The 8,024-nt window shown below is 46.5% G+C and overlaps 1 long non-coding RNA gene across 1 annotated transcript; it reads left to right on the top strand.

Annotated features, from left to right (window-relative positions):
- The first annotated feature begins 642 nt into the window (after positions 1-642).
- Positions 643-5,171, top strand: LOC115948575. Its single transcript, XR_004082386.1, has 3 exons — positions 643-681; positions 2,409-2,486; positions 5,046-5,171. It is a non-coding gene; the product is annotated as an uncharacterized LOC115948575 (long non-coding RNA).
- The last annotated feature ends 2,853 nt before the right edge of the window (positions 5,172-8,024 follow it).

The raw sequence follows: 8,024 nt of genomic DNA, 5'->3' as shown, positions 1-8,024 counted from the left end.
CCCTGAGGTACGTGGTTGCTCACACATGTGAGCTGGTCTGGTTTGCTTTAGGAAATGCTCCTAAAGGGAGCAGCAGGGGCACTGGAGGAATGCAGGGTTCATCCAGCAAGGGGCTGCAAACCCTCCATCCCACCACCAGCCTTGGCTGGCAGCTCCTGCCCACACCAGGGAGCCAGGAGTCAGCCGGCTGGCAGCCCTGCTTTGGGGTGATGATTCTGCTGGCGACGAGCAGCTGTTTGAACCTATTCCAGTCTTGCTGGGTCCTCCCGAGCACGTTTCCAAGCACTCCAGGTCCCTGTTGGCAAATTTCTGCGCACATTGCCCGGATCAATGAATTGCGAAGGGATGCCTGCCCTGGCTCCACAGCCAGTCCGTCTGTCTGTCCCCTGCCTGGCTGAAGCAGGACACATGCCCCGGGTCAAGGGGACGTGGCATTGGGTGGCAGCGACGGCAGCAGCGGTTTTTGTTGTTGTTTCCCCAGAACGCTGTGCAATATATTCTGATTTTTTTTCTTGTCATTAAGCCAGTGCCTCGGAGATGATGATGTAGTCCCTATGTGGGCCGCAGAAAGCACTTCGAGCCGTGCTGGAGTCGTGCTGGGTGGCTCTGATAGCAGAGCTAATGGGAGCGAATGGGATGCAACGAACTGTTCTAATGACACCAGCCAGGGAAGAGACAACAGTAAGAATAAATAAATGTTAACTATTTTCCTCTTCCAGACATTTGCATCTATTGCCATTAAGTTCATTTAAATAAGAGAGAGAGCGAGAAAGAAGGGGAAACTTACTACTACTCTTAATAACCAGTGTCTAAAAATAAATTAGGATGCTGGGATGCACTTAAGGCATTTTAAAAATAAGTCTGATTTTTCCCCCCTTTCCTCTTTTTTTTGAAGTGTTGGAGGGTTTTAATTTGGGCCAAGTAATTTTGGTGCAAACGCTTGGGCGCCTTTCGTTGGGAAATTGGGAGGAATGCAAACAAGATTTCACTTCATTAAACAGGGGCAAACAGTAGAGAAATTGCACTTACTTATGGAAATGACTTTTAAACATGAACAGCATTTACTTGCATTGCCTTGTGCTGAATTTTTTTTTAAAAGATTATACATGTGAATAATTCACTGCAGGCCAATTAGATGATGATTTCATTTTTAACCTCCCTTCCTTGCCATCTTGCTGGTTGTCCCTTTCATTACAATTTCCACCCTTTTCCTTCCCTTCAATAAATTAATAAAGATCAAATAATCCCTCTTCCTTCAGTGCCATGAGATAGCTTCTTGGAAAGGGTGTAAGGTGAGAAATTGGAGGATCCCCATCTCTACTGAATTGCCCTGGGACGCAGAAGGAATAACTCCATGGGATTTCTACAAGCAGAGCTGCACCCATGTATTCAGGAATAAGGAATGGGAGGAATGAAAAATGGACAGGAATGAAATGAGGAGATGGAGAAAAAAAAATCTTCATGTTCTTTGCATGCAGAATCAGGGGCTGGAGCGAGGCTGAGCAAGCAGGACTCACTCTCTGTGAGGCTCCGCTGATGCTGGCAGGATCACACTGGTGTGACTTGGCTCTGACCAAGCTAAAAGCAGCCCTTGGGTGACTCTGTGACATTGCTGGGGATAGAGTGATGCCCCAAAACTCTTCAGCATTCCTGGGCCCAGATGCAGGTAACAAAGATGTGGAGCCACTGCTCAAACAAGGGAAGAATGGGCTGTAAGAGGAAGCCAGAGGAGGGTGATGCTGACTTTTGCCAGAGGCCTGTGGTACGTGGACCGTACAGCAAGGACAGAGAGAGAGTTCTCCACAGGGCCTCACTGTTTTTCTGTATTCTACAGATGATAGAGATTCTTGTTATTCACACGTGTCAGGAGTTTTCCCAGCTCACTGTGGAAAGCAGTGTGTGGGGTTTCATGCCAGCAGGGTCTGGTCACAAAACTTTCAGGGTGCTGGGAAGAAGGAGCTCCAGAAGACACTGGCTCCCTCTGGTCCCTAGTTTTTGCTTCTGCATTTCATCAGATGCCTGCCAGCTTAAAGGGGCATTGGCAGACTCATGCAAATCTCAGTCATGCTTATAGGATGGCAACACCTGTCCTCAAAATATTTTTTTTCCAAATATTTAACTCCTAGAACTCTTTTCAGTAATTAAATTATGAAATACAGAGTCTAAAAACCTCTAAAAACATAATAACAAAATACATAGTTACTTCTATGTAAAAAATCAGCTTATCTGCCTGTTTAGTTTCTTATGTGACTTTTACCTGTATATGAAACTGCTATCTTCCTTTCATCTGCCCAAAACTAGGGTGCCTTCCCAGGGAAACTTCCAGTCCCCTGTCATTTCAAGGGCAAAGGTAAATTGGAATATGTTCCCTCTGCATCACCAACATTATACCTTTCTTCTTTGCTAAGGAAGAGGTTTTTCCCTGATGCCAATGGAGTCACACTGCAGAAGAGCCACTGTTGATGGGGTCTGTTCCAGCCTGTGGGGTGAGTGCCTATCCTGTCTTCTCCCTAGAGGTGGTGAAACAGAGGCATGGAGCACGCAGGACACCTGTTTACTCCTGTGTGCCCTGGCCAAGCATAGGCAGCAGTGTGACAGCTGAGACCCTGGTCAGAAGTAAGACTGTCCATAATTTCATTTTTTCTGCAGCTCTCACTTAAAAGTTTATTTTACGGAAAAAGATCTTTCTGGGAAACTCCTCTCCACATTGCTGGCAGTTGTCACAGCACTGTGTCACCACTTTCTTCACCCCGTCTCTGAAGCCATCACCATCTTCCTTCAGGAGCTCTTATCTTGCACTGTCCCAGCCTGATCCCTCCAAACTGCTTCCCATGATGTTTCACGCTCATTTTGTCAGTGTGTTCTTTCTCACCAGATCAGATTCCCAGCCTTTCTGTGCTTCAGTGTTTTTATGGCTCTTCACTGGTTACAGTTTTATTGGGAAAGAGGTGGCTGCAAGCAATGACCTGTGATTTCCAGGGAAGGGGAGAGCAAGGAAACTTCAAGCAGCATGGCCTCCTGCTGGGAGGTGTCCCTTTTAGAGCCCTTGTGTCAATTATGACTTCCCCACTCTATTTGTTTACCCTGGGGAAGCCCAGCATGCTCCCTTCAGGGCTTGAAGCAGGCAAATTCTCTGTCCCAGCAACAGCACAAAGGTCTTTCAGCCGAGGCTCAGGAACTTTGCATTGCCTATTTCTGAGTCTACCTACAGCATCAGGACCTAAGCTCCGTGGAACAGGATCCCTAAGGAAAAGGTGCTCACTTTCACTCTGGCATCCCTGTTGTATCTGGCATCCTCCAGCTGGGGCTGAGGAACACAGAGAGCAGTGAGCCCACACTACAGCAGCCACTGCTGCCTTAGCTCTGTGACTGATGCTGCTGGCTGTAGTGTAGAGTACAGGACATTTTCTGGCTGTTCCTTGCAACTATTCCAAACAAACTCCAACACAGACTCTTTTATGCTGGAATATCCACGATTGGAGTCATTCAGAGACATCCTCCTGAGAATCTTTGTGGAGAGATAAGCCCAGAAACACCAGCTATGAAACAGTGTTTTGTGTGCTGAGCTCTGTCTGTAGGAGAGGCACTTCCACCTGGAACACACCTCTGGAATTCAGGGATAGGACCCTTCGGGCTGTTTGGTACCTCTGTTGACCTCAGCAGGTTGATCACTGGGGACAAGTTTAGCTCCATGCACTCATTAACCTGCTTCCCCTGAAGGACCTTAGAGGCTCAGGGCTATGTGAGGCGGGCACCCACATCAGCCCTTTGCCATGGACACCCTCTTGCTGATCTGCTTGTGCAGCACTTGGAACCAAGAAATGGTCCTGAGTCCTGACCATTCCCGTGTCCTCGAGAGCCATGGAGGTCATCTGCTGGGAGAGCAAGGCAAGGCAAAGCAAACATCCTCTGTTCAGTCACGAAATGTTGGGCTGAGGAGGACTTCAGAGGTGTCTGATTCTGAAATGAGCTTTGTTCCTTTCTTCAGCCTCTAGTGACAGAAACTGTCTCTGGGCAATGAATCAACAACCTCAGGAAGAGGTGAGCAAGTGTCAGGCACCCTTATTGACATTCTTGCTGACACCCTCCCTTCAGAGAGCACAGACCTGGGGGCTGGAGAGGCCAGGGCTGGGCTCCCTGAACAGGGGTCAGAGAAGATGCTGGACTGAGACATCCCAGCAGGATTTCTACCCACAGCTGCAACTCTTGAGATCCCATTTGTAGAGGCCTTGTTTCCCATATGGACTCTACAGAGAATTAGCAGTGGCAGAGTGCTGATGGCATTGGAGAGCTGCTGGTGATGCTGTCAAATACCATCAGAGCTTGAAAAGCAATGTCAGCAGCATCCCCTGGGTGTTATATACTTATTTTCTAAGGCCTGCAGGTGTTAGCCTTGAAGCAGGGTGAGCACATCCATTTCACCCCATCATTGGTGGAAACCATACTATTAAGGGCTGGCCAAAACATGACATTTTCCACAGTGAACTTCAAATGATGTTCACTTTGGGCAGAGCAGGGACAGTTTTCTCTCACCAGTATTTCTATGAGGGTGTAATTTGGATAGCAGATGAAAAATCCTTCCATTTAAGGAAACAAAAACCTTCTATTTAGCTTTTAAAAGAATTTGAAGTACAGGTAAGTATGAAAAATTTAATCTAGACATCTTTTCCAATTTGTTGTGTTTAAAATATAAATGCAGAGTATGTTTCTGGAAATTATCTTCAATTTGAGAAAAAACTGCAGGGCCTGTAGGGCTTAGTAAGAATAGAAGAAATATTTAGAGAAAAGAAGAAAAAATGGCAGTGTTTCTGGAAGAGTTTTGGAAGGAAACATGGCAAGTATAAACTGGAAAATGTAGAAATACTCCCTACTTTTCAATTCTCAAAGTCTAAGGAGACTTTGGATATTAGTGACTCTGCTTTATAGATATGATGGTGCCATATTGGTACTGTTCCCTCATTGAGTGGCTCAATTCACATTAGAGCAGTGCACAGACTTTTACAAATGTATTTTCTTTTCCTTCTTCTCATCCTTGCAAAATACAGATCAATTTATCTTCTTTGCGTGAGGACACCAAGACACAGAGATGGGAGTGGTCTTACCCAAGGTCACACTGTACAAATTATCATGGAAAGAGTCACTCATGAGCTCTGTGAGGAACAGCAGACGAAAATGTTGTCCAGCGTCCTGTGTTGGACTACCACCATGGCACTGTTTTTCAAGTCCATCCTGTGATCACCAATTACTCCTGCCATCTCTGACCAGCAGAAGAAACAGAGGCTGGTCCAAACTGACTTCTGGTGCTACAGACACTGAAGTCCTTGCAAAAGGAGAAACTTGAGATGTCACAGGCCAAAGATACCCCAGGTTACTGTGATGATATTACAAACTGAGGTACATGCATGTTGTGGCTGTTTTTCCTGACCTTGGGGTCACATGCAAAGAAACAATTGGTGGGAACACAAAGGGGAAAAGAACAGTTATTTCTCTGGGGCCCTGACGGAAGGAATAAGAATGTGGGGGCACCTGGGATGGCCACAGAACAGAAAACCTGAAACATCTCTTCACCCATTTGTTTTGCATTTTCCACTCTGTGGGTCCTGCTCCCCTCTTTCCTCACCCTCCCCCAGCTTGCCTGGTGATTCAGGAAGAAGAGGCCAAGGAGAGTAATATTGTGCTGAAGACAGGACTGGAAGGGCAGTAATTTAGACTCAGAGGCTTATAGTATTATTGCCTGCAAAGCCATTCATGGGAAATGATTCCACCCATCCCCATTCCGCTCCCCCCCCACCCCATACCACTCTCCTTGCTCTGCAATAACAATAACAGAAATGCCTTCAGGAGGCTTTTCTACTCAAAATGCAGGCATAGGAGCACTTTTCTCCACCACCCCTCTTCTTTCCCTTCTCTTCTCCCTGCACTAGCTTGTCCCCCCTGCCTCTAAGCCTAACTGCTGCTCCCTCCCTTCTCCCCTCCCCCCCCACGGGATAAAAAAATAAAAATAATAATAGGGGTAATAAGAGAGGAGGTAATGGAACGTTCTCCAACTGGGCACATGTCAGAAGCCATTATATGTGGTGCAGATTTGCATAATTCAAGAAGCATCAAATTAAATTTGCATAATTCCTTTGATTACACTTGTTATTAAATGTAAGTGACATTGATTTACAAAATGGCCCAATATAAGGTTAATAGCAAATGTCACCTTCCAGCAGGGTGAATAGGGTGCGTGTGTGGTGGTGGTGGTGACGGAGGAGGGGGAGAGGGGGGCCTGGGGAGGAAGGCGAGCAGACAATTGATTTCTGCTCCTCTCTCCTCCTTAAAGGGCTCAGGTCTCCTTTGCAGAGGAGCCCTCGACCCTCAGAGGGCTGCACTGGGCTGTCACGGGGACACAGTGTCATCAGGACACCCTGCCAAGTGGCACTGGTGCCGTGGCTCTGCTGCCTCCTGCTCTGCACTGTATCACAGCGTGGCCACTGAGCCACTTCCCAGTGGGAGCCAGGCAGGGCGGAAGGAGCAGGGGAGGCCAAAAAGTGTCTCTGTCTGTCCCAGGCCCAGGCACGCTCGGTGGGCAGGAAAAGCAGCTTGGACAGCATCTCTGCAGAAAGGTCTCATTGAGCAAGTTTTTTAAGATAGTATGTGAGCTGGATGTGGGCTGTGTCCATCTGGCAGGACACCCTGCACGTCTGCTGGGACAGCACTGGGAGGGAGTGAGAGCCATGGTAGGAGCAGGGCCTGAAATGCCAGCTCTGATGGCAGAGATTCCACAGTAAAAACACATTTGTGATTGCAGCAAGACCTGTAAGTTACATGAAGAGCTGCAGCCATAAATGAAAGACTCTGTGCCATTCATGCAGTGCTGCTGGAGATACAGGCCCATCACCACTGTCCCCACCTCAGCCTGCTACGACAGGACTTGGAATCAAACACTACCAGGGTACTCTGGGGGCTGTAACAGTAGTACATCCATTCTGCTAACATGGGCCTTAGACCATCTTGAACACTTGCCTTGTGAGTAAATTCCATCTCTGAACATCTTTTTGCCTTTCTTCATTCTGTATTTTTCTCCAGAAAGGGCATGTGATTTCATGCAGGGAAACTGACTGGTAAATCTGACTGGTTGTATTGTGTGGGCATCTGAACACTGTAGTGATAAAATAAAGTCATATGTGTACCAGAACAGGATGAATATCAGACTTCTAGTCACAAGCAGTTTCAAAGACACACAAACCTAGTCATAACCTGGTTTTGGTTATGCAGAAAATTTTTTTGCAAATCAAGAGACTGGCTGAAGGGGGAACAGGGAGCCACAGCTAATTTTTTGGTTAAACTCTCTTACTCAAGGTGAAAAAGGATGCTTTTTTTGGTGTCTGAGCTCTGTAAACATTGTCTAATAGCATCCAAACAAAATTAGAGCTAAATCTCTCTCTGAGCCAACTGTCAGAAGGGTTTTTCAGAATGTTTCAAAAGAAATGGCACTCACTATTTGTAGCAGGAAGGATACAGTGATTGGTGTAAAATTCCAGGTAGCTACCATTTGCAGCTGAGTTTTGAACTCTCATAAGCCTTCTGAAGCTCTAGTAGTCCATGCCCAGGATAGAATCAGTGCACCCATCTTTCAGATCCCAACATAATCACATGAAATCAGGTCTAATAATCTAAATTATTATCTACTGAATGACAGACATGAAATGTATTTTACAGGCCTTTGGGCAATCTAAAAGGAAGTTGCAGTATGAACATTTCTAATGCTCTGCACAATGTCTCACATCAGTTGAAGAGCATTGCCTTGCTGCATCCCAAGTATCCAAGGCTTGCTCCACAGCAGAATTTATTATGACCCTCCTGAACCCAGATTCTCAAAGGTGTCCAGGAATTTGCAGTGCCAAACTTCAGACAGTTGAAGAAAATATCGTTTTGAGGCTAACCACATTTATAGAGGCTAATGGCTCAGGTCTGGGTTCCATTCCTGTTGTGAGGAAAGAAGATGAAGTGTCTGGGTTTGGTGGACAGGCTTAAAAGGG

The sequence above is a fragment of the Geospiza fortis genome, unplaced genomic scaffold, assembly GCF_000277835.1.
Source record: "Geospiza fortis unplaced genomic scaffold, GeoFor_1.0 scaffold130, whole genome shotgun sequence".
Lineage (NCBI taxonomy): Eukaryota > Metazoa > Chordata > Aves > Passeriformes > Thraupidae > Geospiza > Geospiza fortis.
The sequence above is the reverse complement of the archived record's forward strand: the minus strand, read 5'-3'. Positions and strand labels throughout refer to the sequence as shown.